General features: G+C 49.4%; 1 protein-coding gene across 1 annotated transcript in view; it reads right to left on the bottom strand.

Moving 5' to 3' along the window:
- Positions 1-19,559, bottom strand: part of bfsp2 (beaded filament structural protein 2, phakinin) — a gene marked incomplete at both ends in the record, with an annotated part of 50,238 nt that overhangs the window by 23,845 nt on the left and 6,834 nt on the right. The gene's annotated exons all lie outside the window — the stretch shown is intronic.

Below are 19,559 nucleotides of genomic sequence, written 5' to 3'. Positions count from 1 at the left end.
TGAACCTGAACCAGAACCAGAACCAGGACCTAAACCTGAACCTGAACCAGAATCAGGACCTAAACCTGAACCTGAACCAGAACCAGAACCAGGACCTGAACCAGAACCAGAACCAGAACCAGGACCTAAACCTGAACCTGAACCTGAACCAGGACCTGAACCTGAACCTGAACCAGAACCAGGACCTAAACCTGAACCTGAACCAGAACCAGAACCAGGACCTGAACCTGAACCTGAACCAGAACCAGGACCTAGACCAGAACCTGAACCTGAACCAGAACCAGGACCTAAACCTGAACCTGAACCTGAACCAGAACCAGGATCTAAACCTGAACCAGAACCAGAACCAGGACCTAAACCAGAACCAGAACCAGGACCTGAACCAGAACCAGAATCAGGACCGAAACCTGAAACTGAACCTGAACCAGAACCAGAACCAGAACCTGAACCTGAACCTGAACCAGAACCAGGACCTAAACCTGAACCTGAACCAGGACCTGAACCTGAACCAGAACCAGGACCTAAACCTGAACCTGAACCAGAACCAGAACCAGAACCAGGACCTAAACCTGAACCAGAACCAGGACCTAAACCTGAACCTGAACCTGAACCAGAACCAGAACCAGGACCTAAACCTGAACCTGAACCAGGACCAGAACGAGGACCTAAACCTGAACCTGAACCAGAACCTGAACCAGAACCAGGACCTAAACCTGAACCTGAACCAGAACCAGAATCAGGACCGAAACCTGAACCTGAACCAGGACCAGGACCAGGAGCAGGACGTAAACCTGAAACTGAACCTGAACCAGAACCAGAACCAGGACCTAAACCTGAACCTGAACCAGAACCAGAACCAGGACCTAAACCTGAACCTGAACCAGAACCAGAACCAGGACCTGAACCTGAACCTGAACCTGAACCAGAACCAGAACCAGGACCTAAACCTTAACCTGAACCAGAACCAGGACCAGGACCTAAACCTGAACCAGAACCAGAATCAGGACCGAAACCTGAAACTGAACCTGAACCAGAACCAGAACCTGAACCTGAACCAGAACCAGAACCAGGACCTAAACCTGAACCTGAACCTGAACCTGAACCAGGACCTGAACCTGAACCAGAACCAGGACCTAAACCTGAACCTGAACCAGAACCAGAACCAGGACCTAAACCTGAACCAGAACCAGGACCTAAACCTGAACCTGAACCTGAACCAGAACCAGGACCTAAACCTGAACCTGAACCAGAACCAGAACCAGGACCTGAACCTGAACCTGAACCAGAACCTGAACCAGAACCAGAACCAGGACCTAAACCTGAACCTGAACCAGAACCAGAACCAGGACCTGAACCTGAACCTGAACCAGAACCAGAACCAGGACCTAAACCTGAACCTGAACCAGAACCAGGACCAGGACCTAAACCTGAACCTGAACCAGAACCTAGACCAGAACCTGAACCAGAACAAGAATCAGGACCAGAACCAGAACAGAGAGTAGAACAAGAATCAGGACCAGAACCAGAACAAGAATCAGGACCTGAACCAGAACCTAGACTAGAACAAGAATCAGGACCTGAACCAGAACCTAGACTAGAACAAGAATCAGGACCTGAACCAGAACCTAGACTAGAACAAGAATCAGGACCTGAACCAGAACCTAGACTAGAACAAGAATCAGGACCAGAACCAGAACAAGAATCAGGACCAGAACCTAGACTAGAACAAGAATCAGAACCAGAACAAGAATCAGGACTAGAACCAGAACCAGAACCTAGACCAGAACCTGAATCAGAACCTGAACCAGAACCAGGACCTAGACCAGAACCTGAACCTGAACCAGAACCAGAACCAGAACCAGGACCTAAACCTGAACCTGAACCAGAACCAGGACCTAAACCTGAACCTGAAACTGAACCAGAACCAGGACCTGAACCTGTACCTGAACCAGAACCAGAACCAGGACCTAAACCTGAACCTGAACCAGAACCAGAACCATAACCATAACCATAACCAGAACCAGAACCAGGACCTAAACCTGAACCAGAACCAGAACCAGGACCTAAACCTGAACCAGAACCAGGACCTAAACCAGAACCAGAACCAGAACCAGGACCTAAACCAGAACCAGAACCAGAACCAGGATCTAAACCTGAACCTGAACCAGAACCAGGACCTGAACCAGAACCAGAATCAGGACCGAAACCTGAACCTGAACCTGAACCAGGACCGGAACCAGAATCAGGACCGAAACCTGAACCTGAACCTGAACCAGAACCAGAACCAGAACCTAAACCTGAACCTGAACCTGAACCTGAACCTGAACCAGAACCAGAACCAGAACCAGGACCTAAACCTAAACCTGAACCTGAACCTGAACCAGAACCAGGACCTAAACCTGAACCTGAACCAGGACCTGAACCAGAACCTGAACCTGAACCAGAACCAGAACCAGAACCAGGACCTAAACCTGAACCTGAACCAGAACCAGAACCAGGACCTAAACCTGAACCAGAACCAGGACCTAAACCTGAACCTGAACCTGAACCTGAACCAGAAGAAGAACCAGAACCAGGACCTAAACCTGAACCTGAACCTGAACCAGAACCAGGACCTAAACCTGAACCTGAACCTGAACCAGGACCTAAACCTGAACCAGAACCAGAACCAGGACCTAAACCTAAACCTGAACCTGAACCTGAACCAGAACCAGAACCAGGACCGAAACCTGAACCTGAACCTGAACCTGAACCTGAACCTGAACCTGAACCAGAACCAGAACCAGGACTTAAACCTGAACCAGAACCAGAACCAGAACCAGGATCTAAACCTGAACCTGAACCAGAACCAGAACCAGGACCTGAACCAGAACCAGAATCAGGACCGAAACCTGAACCTGAACCAGGACCAGAACCTAAACCTGAAACTGAACCTGAACCAGAACCAGAACCTAAACCTGAACCAGGACCAGAACCAGGACCTAAACCTGAACCTGAACCTGAACCTGAACCAGAACCAGGACCTAAACCTGAACCTGAACCAGAATCAGGACCGAAACCTGAACCTGAACCAGGACCAGAACCAGGACCTAAACCTGAACCTGAACCAGAACCAGAACCAGAACCAGGACCTGAACCTGAACCTGAACCAGAACCAGAACCAGAACCAGGACCTGAACCTGAACCTGAACCAGAACCAGAACCAGGACCTAAACCTGAACCTGAACCTGAACCAGAACCAGAACCAGGTTCTAAACCTGAACCAGAACCAGAACCAGAACCAGGACCTAAACCAGAACCAGAACCAGGATCTAAACCTGAACCAGAACCAGAACCAGGACCTGAACCAGAACCAGAATCAGGACCGAAACCTGAAACTGAACCAGAACCTGAACCAGAACCTGAACCTGAACCAGAACCAGAACCAGAACCAGGACCTAAACCTGAACCAGGACCTGAACCTGAACCAGAACCAGGACCTAAACCTGAACCTGAACCTGAACCAGAACCAGAACCAGGACCTAAACCTGAACCAGAACCAGGACCTAAACCTGAACCTGAACCTGAACCAGAACCAGGACCTAAACCTGAACCTGAACCTGAACCAGGACCAGAACGAGGACCTAAACCTGAACCTGAACCAGAACCTGAACCAGAACCAGGACCTGAACCTGAACCTGAACCTGAACCTGAACCAGAACCAGAACCAGAATCAGGACCGAAACCTGAACCTGAACCAGGACCAGGAGCAGGAGCAGGACGTAAACCTGAAACTGAACCTGAACCAGAACCAGAACCAGGACCTAAACCTGAACCTGAACCAGAACCAGAACCAGGACCTAAACCTGAACCTGAACCAGAACCAGAACCAGGACCTGAACCTGAACCTGAACCAGAACCAGAACCAGGACCTAAACCTTAACCTGAACCAGAACCAGGACCAGGACCTAAACCTGAACCAGAACCTAGACCAGAACCTGAGCCAGAACAAGAATCAGGACCAGAACCAGAACAGAGAGTAGAACAAGAATCAGGACCAGAACCAGAACAAGAATCAGGACCTGAACCAGAACCTAGACTAGAACAAGAATCAGGACCTGAACCGGAACCTAGACTAGAACAAGAATCAGGACCTGAACCAGAACCTAGACTAGAACAAGAATCAGGACCTGAACCGGAACCTAGACTAGAACAAGAATCAGGACCTGAACCAGAACAAGAATCAGGACCAGAACCTAGACTAGAACAAGAATCAGAACCAGAACAAGAATCAGGACTAGAACCAGAACCAGAACCTAGACCAGAACCTGAATCAGAACCTGAACCAGAACCAGGACCTAGACCAGAACCTGAACCTGAACCTGAACCTGAACCTGAACCAGAACCAGGACCTAAACCTGAACCTGAACCAGAATCAGGACCTAAACCTGAACCTGAACCAGAACCAGAACCAGGACCTGAACCAGAACCAGAACCAGAACCAGGACCTAAACCTGAACCTGAACCTGAACCAGGACCTGAACCTGAACCTGAACCAGAACCAGAACCAGAACCAGGACCTAAACCTGAACCTGAACCAGAACCAGAACCAGGACCTGAACCTGAACCTGAACCAGAACCAGGACCTAGACCAGAACCTGAACCTGAACCAGAACCAGGACCTAAACCTGAACCTGAACCTGAACCAGAACCAGGATCTAAACCTGAACCAGAACCAGAACCAGGACCTAAACCAGAACCAGAACCAGGACCTGAACCAGAACCAGAATCAGGACCGAAACCTGAAACTGAACCTGAACCAGAACCAGAACCAGAACCTGAACCTGAACCTGAACCAGAACCAGGACCTAAACCTGAACCTGAACCAGGACCTGAACCTGAACCAGAACCAGGACCTAAACCTGAACCTGAACCAGAACCAGAACCAGAACCAGGACCTAAACCTGAACCAGAACCAGGACCTAAACCTGAACCTGAACCTGAACCAGAACCAGAACCAGGACCTAAACCTGAACCTGAACCAGGACCAGAACGAGGACCTAAACCTGAACCTGAACCAGAACCTGAACCAGAACCAGGACCTAAACCTGAACCTGAACCAGAACCAGAATCAGGACCGAAACCTGAACCTGAACCAGGACCAGGACCAGGAGCAGGACGTAAACCTGAAACTGAACCTGAACCAGAACCAGAACCAGGACCTAAACCTGAACCTGAACCAGAACCAGAACCAGGACCTAAACCTGAACCTGAACCAGAACCAGAACCAGAACCAGGACCTGAACCTGAACCTGAACCAGAACCAGAACCAGGACCTAAACCTTAACCTGAACCAGAACCAGGACCAGGACCTAAACCTGAACCAGAACCAGAATCAGGACCGAAACCTGAAACTGAACCTGAACCAGAACCAGAACCTGAACCTGAACCAGAACCAGAACCAGGACCTAAACCTGAACCTGAACCTGAACCAGGACCTGAACCTGAACCAGAACCAGGACCTAAACCTGAACCTGAACCAGAACCAGAACCAGGACCTAAACCTGAACCAGAACCAGGACCTAAACCTGAACCTGAACCTGAACCAGAACCAGGACCTAAACCTGAACCTGAACCAGGACCAGAACGAGGACCTAAACCTGAACCTGAACCAGAACCTGAACCAGAACCAGGACCTAAACCTGAACCTGAACCAGAACCAGAACCAGAACCTAAACCTGAACCTGAACCTGAACCTGAACCTGAACCAGAACCAGAACCAGGACCTAAACCTAAACCTGAACCTGAACCAGAACCAGGACCTAAACCAGAACCAGAACCAGAAGAAGAACCAGAACCAGGACCTAAACCTGAACCTGAACCTGAACCAGAACCAGGACCTAAACCTGAACCTGAACCTGAACCAGGACCTAAACCTGAACCAGAACCAGAACCAGAACCAGGACCTAAACCTAAACCTGAACCTGAACCTGAACCAGAACCAGAACCAGGACCGAAACCTGAACCTGAACCTGAACCTGAACCTGAACCAGAACCTGAACCAGGACTTAAACCTGAACCAGAACCAGAACCAGAACCAGGATCTAAACCTGAACCTGAACCAGAACCAGAACCAGGACCTGAACCAGAACCAGAATCAGGACCGAAACCTGAACCTGAACCAGGACCAGGACCTAAACCTGAAACTGAACCTGAACCAGAACCAGAACCAGAACCAGAACCTAAACCTGAACCAGGACCAGAACCAGGACCTAAACCTGAACCTGAACCTGAACCTGAACCTGAACCAGAACCAGGACCTAAACCTGAACCTGAACCAGAATCAGGACCGAAACCTGAACCTGAACCAGGACCAGAACCAGGACCTAAACCTGAACCTGAACCAGAACCAGAACCAGAACCAGGACCTGAACCTGAACCTGAACCAGAACCAGAACCAGGACCTGAACCTGAACCAGAACCAGAACCAGGACCTAAACCTGAACCTGAACCAGAACCAGGTTCTAAACCTGAACCAGAACCAGAACCAGGACCTGAACCAGAACCAGAATCAGGACCGAAACCTGAAACTGAACCAGAACCAGAACCAGAACCTGAACCTGAACCAGAACCAGAACCAGGACCTAAACCTGAACCAGGACCTGAACCTGAACCAGAACCAGGACCTAAACCTGAACCTGAACCTGAACCAGAACCAGAACCAGGACCTAAACCTGAACCAGAACCAGGACCTAAACCTGAACCTGAACCTGAACCAGAACCAGGACCTAAACCTGAACCTGAACCTGAACCAGGACCAGAACAAGGACCTAAACCAGAACCTGAACCAGAACCTGAACCAGAACCAGGACCTAAACCTGAACCTGAACCTGAACCTGAACCTGAACCTGAACCTGAACCAGAACCAGAATCAGGACCGAAACCTGAACCTGAACCAGGACCAGGAGCAGGAGCAGGACGTAAACCTGAAACTGAACCTGAACCAGAACCAGAACCAGGACCTAAACCTGAACCTGAACCAGAACCAGAACCAGGACCTAAACCTGAACCTGAACCAGAACCAGAACCAGGACCTGAACCTGAACCTGAACCAGAACCAGAACCAGAACCAGGACCTAAACCTTAACCTGAACCAGAACCAGGACCAGGACCTAAACCTGAACCAGAACCTAGACCAGAACCTGAGCCAGAACAAGAATCAGGACCAGAACCAGAACAGAGAGTAGAACAAGAATCAGGACCAGAACCAGAACAAGAATCAGGACCTGAACCAGAACCTAGACTAGAACAAGAATCAGGACCTGAACCGGAACCTAGACTAGAACAAGAATCAGGACCTGAACCAGAACCTAGACTAGAACAAGAATCAGGACCTGAACCGGAACCTAGACTAGAACAAGAATCAGGACCAGAACCAGAACAAGAATCAGGACCAGAACCTAGACTAGAACAAGAATCAGAACCAGAACAAGAATCAGGACTAGAACCAGAACCAGAACCTAGACCAGAACCTGAATCAGAACCTGAACCAGAACCAGGACCTAGACCAGAACCTGAACCTGAACCTGAACCAGAACCAGAACCAGGACCTAAACCTGAACCTGAACCAGAATCAGGAGCTAAACCTGAACCTGAACCAGAACCAGAACCAGGACCTGAACCAGAACCAGAACCAGAACCAGGACCGAAACCTGAACCTGAACCTGAACCAGGACCTGAACCTGAACCAGAACCAGAACCAGAACCAGGACCTAAACCTGAACCTGAACCAGAACCAGAACCAGAACCAGGACCTGAACCTGAACCTGAACCAGAACCAGGACCTAGACCAGAACCTGAACCTGAACCAGAACCAGGACCTAAACCTGAACCTGAACCTGAACCAGAACCAGGATCTAAACCTGAACCAGAACCAGAACCAGGACCTAAACCAGAACCAGAACCAGGATCTAAACCTGAACCTGAACCAGAACCAGGACCTGAACCAGAACCAGAATCAGGACCGAAACCTGAAACTGAACCTGAACCAGAACCAGAACCAGAACCAGAACCTGAACCTGAACCAGAACCAGGACCTAAACCTGAACCTGAACCAGAACCAGGACCTGAACCTGAACCAGAACCAGGACCTAAACCTGAACCTGAACCAGAACCAGAACCAGGACCTAAACCTGAACCAGAACCAGGACCTAAACCTGAACCTGAACCTGAACCAGAACCAGAACCAGGACCTAAACCTGAACCTGAACCAGGACCAGAACGAGGACCTAAACCTGAACCTGAACCAGAACCTGAACCAGAACCAGGACCTAAACCTGAACCTGAACCAGAACCAGAATCAGGACCGAAACCTGAACCTGAACCAGGACCAGGACCAGGAGCAGGACGTAAACCTGAAACTGAACCTGAACCAGAACCAGAACCAGGACCTAAACCTGAACCTGAACCTGAACCTGAACCTGAACCTGAACCAGAACCAGAATCAGGACCGAAACCTGAACCTGAACCAGGACCAGGAGCAGGAGCAGGACGTAAACCTGAAACTGAACCTGAACCAGAACCAGAACCAGGACCTAAACCTGAACCTGAACCAGAACCAGAACCAGGACCTAAACCTGAACCTGAACCAGAACCAGAACCAGGACCTGAACCTGAACCTGAACCAGAACCAGAACCAGAACCAGGACCTAAACCTTAACCTGAACCAGAACCAGGACCAGGACCTAAACCTGAACCAGAACCTAGACCAGAACCTGAGCCAGAACAAGAATCAGGACCAGAACCAGAACAGAGAGTAGAACAAGAATCAGGACCAGAACCAGAACAAGAATCAGGACCTGAACCAGAACCTAGACTAGAACAAGAATCAGGACCTGAACCGGAACCTAGACTAGAACAAGAATCAGGACCTGAACCAGAACCTAGACTAGAACAAGAATCAGGACCTGAACCGGAACCTAGACTAGAACAAGAATCAGGACCAGAACCAGAACAAGAATCAGGACCAGAACCTAGACTAGAACAAGAATCAGAACCAGAACAAGAATCAGGACTAGAACCAGAACCAGAACCTAGACCAGAACCTGAATCAGAACCTGAACCAGAACCAGGACCTAGACCAGAACCTGAACCTGAACCTGAACCAGAACCAGAACCAGGACCTAAACCTGAACCTGAACCAGAATCAGGAGCTAAACCTGAACCTGAACCAGAACCAGAACCAGGACCTGAACCAGAACCAGAACCAGAACCAGGACCGAAACCTGAACCTGAACCTGAACCAGGACCTGAACCTGAACCAGAACCAGAACCAGAACCAGGACCTAAACCTGAACCTGAACCAGAACCAGAACCAGAACCAGGACCTGAACCTGAACCTGAACCAGAACCAGGACCTAGACCAGAACCTGAACCTGAACCAGAACCAGGACCTAAACCTGAACCTGAACCTGAACCAGAACCAGGATCTAAACCTGAACCAGAACCAGAACCAGGACCTAAACCAGAACCAGAACCAGGATCTAAACCTGAACCTGAACCAGAACCAGGACCTGAACCAGAACCAGAATCAGGACCGAAACCTGAAACTGAACCTGAACCAGAACCAGAACCAGAACCAGAACCTGAACCTGAACCAGAACCAGGACCTAAACCTGAACCTGAACCAGAACCAGGACCTGAACCTGAACCAGAACCAGGACCTAAACCTGAACCTGAACCTGAACCAGAACCAGAACCAGGACCTAAACCTGAACCAGAACCAGGACCTAAACCTGAACCTGAACCAGAACCAGAACCAGGACCAGGACCTAAACCTGAACCTGAACCAGGACCAGAACGAGGACCTAAACCTGAACCTGAACCAGAACCTGAACCAGAACCAGGACCTAAACCTGAACCTGAACCAGAACCAGAATCAGGACCGAAACCTGAACCTGAACCAGGACCAGGACCAGGAGCAGGACGTAAACCTGAAACTGAACCTGAACCAGAACCAGAACCAGGACCTAAACCTGAACCTGAACCAGAACCAGAACCAGGACCTAAACCTGAACCTGAACCAGAACCAGAACCAGGACCTGAACCTGAACCAGGACCTGAACCTGAACCTGAACCAGAACCTAGACCAGAACCTGAGCCAGAACAAGAATCAGGACCAGAACCAGAACAGAGAGTAGAACAAGAATCAGGACCAGAACCAGAACAAGAATCAGGACCTGAACCAGAACCTAGACTAGAACAAGAATCAGGACCTGAACCGGAACCTAGACTAGAACAAGAATCAGGACCTGAACCAGAACCTAGACTAGAACAAGAATCAGGACCTGAACCGGAACCTAGACTAGAACAAGAATCAGGACCTGAACCAGAACAAGAATCAGGACCAGAACCTAGACTAGAACAAGAATCAGAACCAGAACAAGAATCAGGACTAGAACCAGAACCAGAACCTAGACCAGAACCTGAATCAGAACCTGAACCAGAACCAGGACCTAGACCAGAACCTGAACCTGAACCTGAACCAGAACCAGAACCAGGACCTAAACCTGAACCTGAACCAGAATCAGGACCTAAACCTGAACCTGAACCAGAACCAGAACCAGAACCAGGACCTGAACCAGAACCAGAACCAGAACCAGGACCTAAACCTGAACCTGAACCTGAACCAGGACCTGAACCTGAACCTGAACCAGAACCAGAACCAGAACCAGGACCTAAACCTGAACCTGAACCAGAACCAGAACCAGGACCTGAACCTGAACCAGAACCAGGACCTAGACCAGAACCTGAACCTGAACCAGAACCAGGACCTAAACCTGAACCTGAACCTGAACCAGAACCAGGATCTAAACCTGAACCAGAACCAGAACCAGGACCTAAACCAGAACCAGAACCAGGACCTGAACCAGAACCAGAATCAGGACCGAAACCTGAAACTGAACCTGAACCAGAACCAGAACCAGAACCTGAACCTGAACCTGAACCAGAACCAGGACCTAAACCTGAACCTGAACCAGGACCTGAACCTGAACCAGAACCAGGACCTAAACCTGAACCTGAACCAGAACCAGAACCAGAACCAGGACCTAAACCTGAACCAGAACCAGAACCAGGACCTAAACCTGAACCTGAACCTGAACCAGAACCAGAACCAGGACCTAAACCTGAACCTGAACCAGGACCAGAACGAGGACCTAAACCTGAACCTGAACCAGAACCTGAACCAGAACCAGGACCTAAACCTGAACCTGAACCAGAACCAGAATCAGGACCGAAACCTGAACCTGAACCAGGACCAGGACCAGGAGCAGGACGTAAACCTGAAACTGAACCTGAACCAGAACCAGAACCAGGACCTAAACCTGAACCTGAACCAGAACCAGAACCAGGACCTAAACCTGAACCTGAACCAGAACCAGAACCAGAACCAGGACCTGAACCTGAACCTGAACCTGAACCTGAACCAGAACCAGAACCAGGACCTAAACCTTAACCTGAACCAGAACCAGGACCAGGACCTAAACCTGAACCAGAACCAGAATCAGGACCGAAACCTGAAACTGAACCTGAACCAGAACCAGAACCTGAACCTGAACCAGAACCAGAACCAGAACCAGGACCTAAACCTGAACCTGAACCTGAACCAGGACCTGAACCTGAACCAGAACCAGGACCTAAACCTGAACCTGAACCAGAACCAGAACCAGGACCTAAACCTGAACCAGAACCAGGACCTAAACCTGAACCTAAACCTGAACCTGAACCAGGACCAGAACGAGGACCTAAACCTGAACCTGAACCAGAACCTGAACCAGAACCAGGACCTAAACCTGAACCTGAACCAGAACCAGAACCAGAACCTAAACCTGAACCTGAACCTGAACCTGAACCAGAACCAGAACCAGGACCTAAACCTAAACCTGAACCTGAACCAGAACCAGAACCAGGACCTAAACCTGAACCTGAACCAGAAGAAGAACCAGAACCAGGACCTAAACCTGAACCTGAACCTGAACCAGAACCAGGACCTAAACCTGAACCTGAACCTGAACCAGGACCTAAACCTGAACCAGAACCAGAACCAGAACCAGGACCTAAACCTAAACCTGAACCTGAACCTGAACCAGAACCAGAACCAGGACCGAAACCTGAACCTGAACCTGAACCTGAACCTGAACCAGAACCTGAACCAGGACTTAAACCTGAACCAGAACCAGAACCAGAACCAGGATCTAAACCTGAACCTGAACCAGAACCAGAACCAGGACCTGAACCTGAACCAGGACCAGGACCGAAACCTGAACCTGAACCAGGACCAGGACCTAAACCTGAAACTGAACCTGAACCAGAACCAGAACCAGAACCAGAACCTAAACCTGAACCAGGACCAGAACCAGGACCTAAACCTGAACCTGAACCTGAACCTGAACCTGAACCTGAACCAGAACCAGGACCTAAACCTGAACCTGAACCAGAATCAGGACCGAAACCTGAACCTGAACCAGGACCAGAACCAGGACCTAAACCTGAACCTGAACCAGAACCAGAACCAGAACCAGGACCTGAACCTGAACCTGAACCAGAACCAGAACCAGGACCTGAACCTGAACCAGAACCAGAACCAGGACCTAAACCTGAACCTGAACCAGAACCAGGTTCTAAACCTGAACCAGAACCAGAACCAGGACCTGAACCAGAACCAGAATCAGGACCGAAACCTGAAACTGAACCAGAACCAGAACCAGAACCTGAACCTGAACCAGAACCAGAACCAGGACCTAAACCTGAACCAGAACCAGGACCTAAACCTGAACCTGAACCAGAACCAGGACCTAAACCTGAACCTGAACCTGAACCAGGACCAGAACGAGGACCTAAACCAGAACCTGAACCAGAACCTGAACCAGAACCAGGACCTAAACCTGAACCTGAACCTGAACCTGAACCTGAACCTGAACCTGAACCAGAACCAGAATCAGGACCGAAACCTGAACCTGAACCAGGACCAGGAGTAGGAGCAGGACGTAAACCTGAAACTGAACCTGAACCAGAACCAGAACCAGGACCTAAACCTGAACCTGAACCAGAACCAGAACCAGGACCTAAACCTGAACCTGAACCAGAACCAGAACCAGGACCTGAACCTGAACCTGAACCAGAACCAGAACCAGAACCAGGACCTAAACCTTAACCTGAACCAGAACCAGGACCAGGACCTAAACCTGAACCAGAACCTAGACCAGAACCTGAGCCAGAACAAGAATCAGGACCAGAACCAGAACAGAGAGTAGAACAAGAATCAGGACCAGAACCAGAACAAGAATCAGGACCTGAACCAGAACCTAGACTAGAACAAGAATCAGGACCTGAACCGGAACCTAGACTAGAACAAGAATCAGGACCTGAACCAGAACCTAGACTAGAACAAGAATCAGGACCTGAACCGGAACCTAGACTAGAACAAGAATCAGGACCAGAACCAGAACAAGAATCAGGACCAGAACCTAGACTAGAACAAGAATCAGAACCAGAACAAGAATCAGGACTAGAACCAGAACCAGAACCTAGACCAGAACCTGAATCAGAACCTGAACCAGAACCAGGACCTAGACCAGAACCTGAACCTGAACCTGAACCAGAACCAGAACCAGGACCTAAACCTGAACCTGAACCAGAATCAGGACCTAAACCTGAACCTGAACCAGAACCAGAACCAGGACCTGAACCAGAACCAGAACCAGAACCAGGACCGAAACCTGAACCTGAACCTGAACCAGGACCTGAACCTGAACCAGAACCAGAACCAGAACCAGGACCTAAACCTGAACCTGAACCAGAACCAGAACCAGAACCAGGACCTGAACCTGAACCTGAACCAGAACCAGGACCTAGACCAGAACCTGAACCTGAACCAGAACCAGGACCTAAACCTGAACCTGAACCTGAACCAGAACCAGGATCTAAACCTGAACCAGAACCAGAACCAGGACCTAAACCAGAACCAGAACCAGGATCTAAACCTGAACCTGAACCAGAACCAGGACCTGAACCAGAACCAGAATCAGGACCGAAACCTGAAACTGAACCTGAACCAGAACCAGAACCAGAACCTGAACCTGAACCAGAACCAGGACCTAAACCTGAACCTGAACCAGAACCAGGACCTGAACCTGAACCAGAACCAGGACCTAAACCTGAACCTGAACCAGAACCAGAACCAGGACCTAAACCTGAACCAGAACCAGGACCTAAACCTGAACCTGAACCTGAACCAGAACCAGAACCAGGACCTAAACCTGAACCTGAACCAGGACCAGAACGAGGACCTAAACCTGAACCTGAACCAGAACCTGAACCAGAACCAGGACCTAAACCTGAACCTGAACCAGAACCAGAATCAGGACCGAAACCTGAACCTGAACCAGGACCAGGACCAGGAGCAGGACGTAAACCTGAAACTGAAACTGAACCTGAACCAGAACCAGAACCAGGACCTAAACCTGAACCTGAACCAGAACCAGAACCAGGACCTGAACCTGAACCTGAACCTGAACCTGAACCAGAACCAGAACCAGAACCAGGACCTAAACCTTAACCTGAACCAGAACCAGGACCAGGACCTAAACCTGAACCAGAACCAGAATCAGGACCGAAACCTGAAACTGAACCTGAACCAGAACCAGAACCTGAACCTGAACCTGAACCAGAACCAGGACCTAAACCTGAACCTGAACCAGGACCTGAACCTGAACCAGAACCAGGACCTAAACCTGAACCTGAACCAGAACCAGAACCAGAACCAGGACCTAAACCTGAACCTGAACCTGAACCAGAACCAGGACCTAAACCTGAACCTGAACCAGGACCAGAACGAGGACCTAAACCTGAACCTGAACCAGAACCTGAACCAGAACCAGGACCTAAACCTGAACCTGAACCTGAACCTGAACCAGAACCAGAATCAGGACCGAAACCTGAACCTGAACCTGAACCAGGACCAGGACCAGGAGCAGGACGTAAACCTGAAACTGAACCTGAACCAGAACCAGAACCAGGACCTAAACCTGAACCTGAACCAGAACCAGAACCAGGACCTGAACCTGAACCTGAACCAGAACCAGAACCAGGACCTAAACCTTAACCTGAACCAGAACCAGGACCAGGACCTAAACCTGAACCAGAACGTAGACCAGAACCTGAGCCAGAACAAGAATCAGGACCAGAACCAGAACAGAGAGTAGAACAAGAATCAGGACCAGAACCAGAACAAGAATCAGGACCTGAACCAGAACCTAGACTAGAACAAGAATCAGGACCTGAACCCGAACCTAGACTAGAACAAGAATCAGGACCTGAACCAGAACCTAGACTAGAACAAGAATCAGGACCAGAACCAGAACAAGAATCAGGACCAGAACAAGAATCAGGACCAGAACCTAGACTAGAACAAGAATCAGAACCAGAACAAGAATCAGGACTAGAACCAGAACCAGAAACTAGACCAGAACCTGAATCAGAACCTGAACCAGAACCAGGACCTAGACCAGAACCTGAACCTGAACCAGAACCAGAACCAGGACCTAAACCTGAACCTGAACCAGAACCAGGACCTAAACCTGAACCTGAACCAGAACCAGAACCAGAACCAGGACCTAAACCTGAACCTGAACCAGAACCAGAACCAGGACCTAAACCTGAACCTGAACCAGAACCAGGACCTAAACCTGAACCTGAACCAGAACCTAGACCAGAACCTGAACCAGAACAAGAATCAGGACCAGAACCAGAACAGAGAGTAGAACAAGAATCAGGACCAGAACCAGAACAAGAATCAGGACCTGAACCAGAACCTAGACTAGAACAAGAATCAGGACCTGAACCAGAACCTTGACTAGAACAAGAATCAGGACCTGAACCAGAACCTAGACTAGAACAAGAATCAGGACCTGAACCAGAACCTAGACTAGAACAAGAATCAGGACCAGAACCAGGACAAGAATCAGGACCAGAACCAGAACAAGAATCAGGACCTGAACCAGAACAAGAATCAGGACCAGAACCAGAACAAGAATCAGGACCAGAACCTAGACTAGAACAAGAATCAGAAACAGAACAAGAATCAGGACTAGAACCAGAACCAGAACCTAGACCAGAACCTGAATCAGAACCTGAACCAGAACCAGGACCTAGACCAGAACCTGAACCTGAACCAGAACCAGAACCAGAACCAGAACCAGGACCTAAACCTGAACCAGGACCAGGACCTAAACCTGAAACTGAACCTGAACCAGAACCAGAACCAGAACCAGAACCTAAACCTGAACCAGGACCAGAACCAGGACCTAAACCTGAACCTGAACCTGAACCTGAACCTGAACCAGAACCAGGACCTAAACCTGAACCTGAACCAGAATCAGGACCGAAACCTGAACCTGAACCAGGACCAGAACCAGGACCTAAACCTGAACCTGAACCAGAACCAGAACCAGAACCAGGACCTGAACCTGAACCTGAACCAGAACCAGAACCAGGACCTGAACCTGAACCAGAACCAGAACCAGGACCTAAACCTGAACCTGAACCAGAACCAGGTTCTAAACCTGAACCAGAACCAGAACCAGGACCTGAACCAGAACCAGAATCAGGACCGAAACCTGAAACTGAACCAGAACCAGAACCAGAACCTGAACCTGAACCTGAACCAGAACCAGAACCAGAACCAGAACCAGGACCTAAACCTGAACCAGGACCTGAACCTGAACCAGAACCAGGACCTAAACCTGAACCTGAACCTGAACCAGAACCAGAACCAGGACCTAAACCTGAACCAGAACCAGGACCTAAACCTGAACCTGAACCTGAACCAGAACCAGGACCTAAACCTGAACCTGAACCTGAACCAGGACCAGAACGAGGACCTAAACCAGAACCTGAACCAGAACCTGAACCAGAACCAGGACCTAAACCTGAACCTGAACCTGAACCTGAACCTGAACCTGAACCAGAATCAGGACCGAAACCTGAACCTGAACCAGGACCAGGAGCAGGAGCAGGACGTAAACCTGAAACTGAACCTGAACCAGAACCAGAACCAGGACCTAAACCTGAACCTGAACCAGAACCAGAACCAGGACCTAAACCTGAACCAGAACCAGAACCAGGACCTGAACCTGAACCTGAACCAGAACCAGAACCAGAACCAGGACCTAAACCTTAACCTGAACCAGAACCAGGACCAGGACCTAAACATGAACCAGAACCTAGACCAGAACCTGAGCCAGAACAAGAATCAGGACCAGAACCAGAACAGAGAGTAGAACAAGAATCAGGACCAGAACCAGAACAAGAATCAGGACCTGAACCAGAACCTAGACTAGAACAAGAATCAGGACCTGAACCGGAACCTAGACTAGAACAAGAATCAGGACCTGAACCAGAACCTAGACTAGAACAAGAATCAGGACCTGAACCGGAACCTAGACTAGAACAAGAATCAGGACCAGAACCAGAACAAGAATCAGGACCAGAACCTAGACTAGAACAAGAATCAGAACCAGAACAAGAATCAGGACTAGAACCAGAACCAGAACCTAGACCAGAACCTGAATCAGAACCTGAACCAGAACCAGGACCTAGACCAGAACCTGAACCTGAACCTGAACCAGAACCAGAACCAGGACCTAAACCTGAACCTGAACCAGAATCAGGACCTAAACCTGAACCTGAACCAGAACCAGAACCAGGACCTGAACCAGAACCAGAACCAGGACCTAAACCTGAACCTGAACCAGAACCAGAACCAGGACCTAAACCTGAACCTGAACCAGAACCAGAACCAGGACCTGAACCTGAACCTGAACCTGAACCAGAACCAGAACCAGAACCAGGACCTAAACCTTAACCTGAACCAGAACCAGGACCAGGACCTAAACCTGAACCAGAACCAGAATCAGGACCGAAACCTGAAACTGAACCTGAACCAGAACCAGAACCTGAACCTGAACCTGAACCAGAACCAGGACCTAAACCTGAACCTGAACCAGGACCTGAACCTGAACCAGAACCAGGACCTAAACCTGAACCTGAACCAGAACCAGAACCAGGACCTAAACCTGAACCTGAACCTGAACCAGAACCAGGACCTAAACCTGAACCTGAACCAGGACCAGAACGAGGACCTAAACCTGAACCTGAACCAGAACCTGAACCAGAACCAGGACCTAAACCTGAACCTGAACCTGAACCTGAACCAGAACCAGAATCAGGACCGAAACCTGAACCTGAACCTGAACCAGGACCAGGACCAGGAGCAGGACGTAAACCTGAAACTGAACCTGAACCAGAACCAGAACCAGGACCTAAACCTGAACCTGAACCAGAACCAGAACCAGGACCTGAACCTGAACCTGAACCAGAACCAGAACCAGGACCTAAACCTTAACCTGAACCAGAACCAGGACCAGGACCTAAACCTGAACCAGAACGTAGACCAGAACCTGAGCCAGAACAAGAATCAGGACCAGAACCAGAACAGAGAGTAGAACAAGAATCAGGACCAGAACCAGAACAAGAATCAGGACCTGAACCAGAACCTAGACTAGAACAAGAATCAGGACCTGAACCCGAACCTAGACTAGAACAAGAATCAGGACCTGAACCAGAACCTAGACTAGAACAAGAATCAGGACCAGAACCAGAACAAGAATCAGGACCAGAACAAGAATCAGGACCAGAACCTAGACTAGAACAAGAATCAGAACCAGAACAAGAATCAGGACTAGAACCAGAACCAGAAACTAGACCAGAACCTGAATCAGAACCTGAACCAGAACCAGGACCTAGACCAGAACCTGAACCTGAACCAGAACCAGAACCAGAACCAGGACCTAAACCTGAACCTGAACCAGAACCAGGACCTAAACCTGAACCTGAACCAGAACCAGAACCAGAACCAGGACCTAAACCTGAACCTGAACCAGAACCAGAACCAGGACCTAAACCTGAACCTGAACCAGAACCAGGACCTAAACCTGAACCTGAACCAGAACCTAGACCAGAACCTGAACCAGAACAAGAATCAGGACCAGAACCAGAACAGAGAGTAGAACAAGAATCAGGACCAGAACCAGAACAAGAATCAGGACCTGAACCAGAACCTAGACTAGAACAAGAATCAGGACCTGAACCAGAACCTAGACTAGAACAAGAATCAGGACCTGAACCAGAACCTAGACTAGAACAAGAATCAGGACCTGAACCAGAACCTAGACTAGAACAAGAATCAGGACCAGAACCAGGACAAGAATCAGGACCAGAACCAGAACAAGAATCAGGACCTGAACCAGAACAAGAATCAGGACCAGAACCAGAACAAGAATCAGGACCAGAACCTAGACTAGAACAAGAATCAGAACCAGAACAAGAATCAGGACTAGAACCAGAACCAGAACCTAGACCAGAACCTGAACCTGAACCTGAACCAGAACCAGAACCAGGACCTAAACCTGAACCAGGACCAGGACCTAAACCTGAAACTGAACCTGAACCAGAACCAGAAC

This window comes from Telmatherina bonti (assembly GCF_933228915.1).
Source record: "Telmatherina bonti genome assembly, chromosome: 7".
NCBI classification, from domain to species: Eukaryota; Metazoa; Chordata; class Actinopteri; order Atheriniformes; family Telmatherinidae; genus Telmatherina; species Telmatherina bonti.
This window is presented reverse-complemented; position numbering and strand designations above follow the sequence as displayed.